Source organism: Sinocyclocheilus grahami, unplaced genomic scaffold, assembly GCF_001515645.1.
Source record: "Sinocyclocheilus grahami isolate Dianchi unplaced genomic scaffold, SAMN03320097.WGS_v1.1 scaffold17985.1, whole genome shotgun sequence".
Lineage (NCBI taxonomy): Eukaryota > Metazoa > Chordata > Actinopteri > Cypriniformes > Cyprinidae > Sinocyclocheilus > Sinocyclocheilus grahami.
Window position 1 is genome coordinate 2,677 of NW_015516884.1, and position 1,407 is coordinate 4,083.

The window sequence follows — 1,407 nt, forward strand, 5'->3', positions numbered from 1 at the left end:
GAATGTGAATGTGTTCAATCAGACAGCAGACAGTGATTTTCACACATGTGATCGTGGTCTTTATTTGTCAGGCAGATGTTAACACTTGATGATGCAATACATTCAAACATCAAACAGTGCTCTAGCAACGTGGACTTCACTGCATACGGCGCTTCTTTCTGAGAACTTCAGAGAGAGAGAGAGAGAGAGAGAATGTGATTTGAAGCGGAACACTATTGCAACACGATGGGGTGACAGCGGGGCCGCCGCTCGCAACCGGCGACAGGAGCGAAAGGACATACAACAGCAAAACAAAATGCCACTGCTTCTTACACGCTCCTATGATTAACATTGATTTCTGTAAAATAACAAAGGGTGACATTTTTCAAACAAAGCGTTGACAGAACAAAGTGGTGCAGCCCAGAGAATAAAAGTGTCGAGGACAGCGCTCACAGGACAGACGGCCCGTCTAAAGCGTGACCTTTAAACACTGCCGCTTTTTGGATGTTTAAATGGCAGCCATGGCCTCAGACTCTTTGGGGCGGTTGAGGACCACATGTTCCAGCTGTCCAGAGTCTGATATGTCGTAGCTGGTCTTGTACTTGGCCAAGATCTTCATGAGTGGACGTAACTTCAGCCACCACTGTTCCTTAGGGATTCTGTGACTGAACACACAATATAGAAGGTCCGATATTATTACAGATACATAATATTTGATCCTGTCTTTAGAATATATGTAAGAACTGTAGTGTGTACATACACAAAGTCAGTCTCATCTCTGAGCTGAACCACAGGCTGGAAGACCAACGCACGACGCCGCATGCCCAGCAAACAGGCCGAGTCTTCTGTGTTAGCAAACACTCTCCCTACACAGCACACACAGGTTCAACACACAGTCACAAAACTGCCAATAAATAAATAAATGAAAATAAAATAAAATATACAAGTGAAGAGTGGATTTCCACTCTTCATTTTTTCATCATAAATCGGGAAAAAAAATCCAAATTACATTTATATGACCTAGTATAATAGTAATAATAGTATTTATAGCATATTCTAGCAATTATAGATAACATATAGGAATATTTACAATAGTAAACTGGCAGTAGAAGTGGAAACCCACAGATCAAAAAATTTTTTTGAAATTATATGTATGTAGCCTAGTACATTAATAGTTAATATTTGTAGTATATTATGGTAATTATATATTGGAACAATTACAAGAGTGAACTGGCCTATTGAAATAAATAAATAAACACAATACAATAGAAATATAGAAATATAGACGAAATCCACAATTAAAGAAAATGTATGAATAATTCATATTTATGTATTTGCAATTACACAAGCTACACCACAAAAATGCGGTCACCAAATCAGACTGAGTAAAATACAAATGTTTTACCTTCATCTTTATTCATCCACAGG

The 1,407-nt window shown here is 38.3% G+C and overlaps 1 long non-coding RNA gene across 1 annotated transcript; it reads right to left on the reverse strand.

Moving 5' to 3' along the window:
- Positions 1 to 359: 359 nt before the first annotated feature.
- Positions 360 to 882, reverse strand: LOC107579529 (uncharacterized). The gene is made up of 2 exons (XR_001608488.1): positions 740 to 882; positions 360 to 644 (listed from the first exon to the last, which is right to left on the reverse strand). It is a non-coding gene; the product is annotated as an uncharacterized lncRNA (long non-coding RNA).
- Between the last annotated feature and the right edge of the window lie 525 nt (positions 883 to 1,407).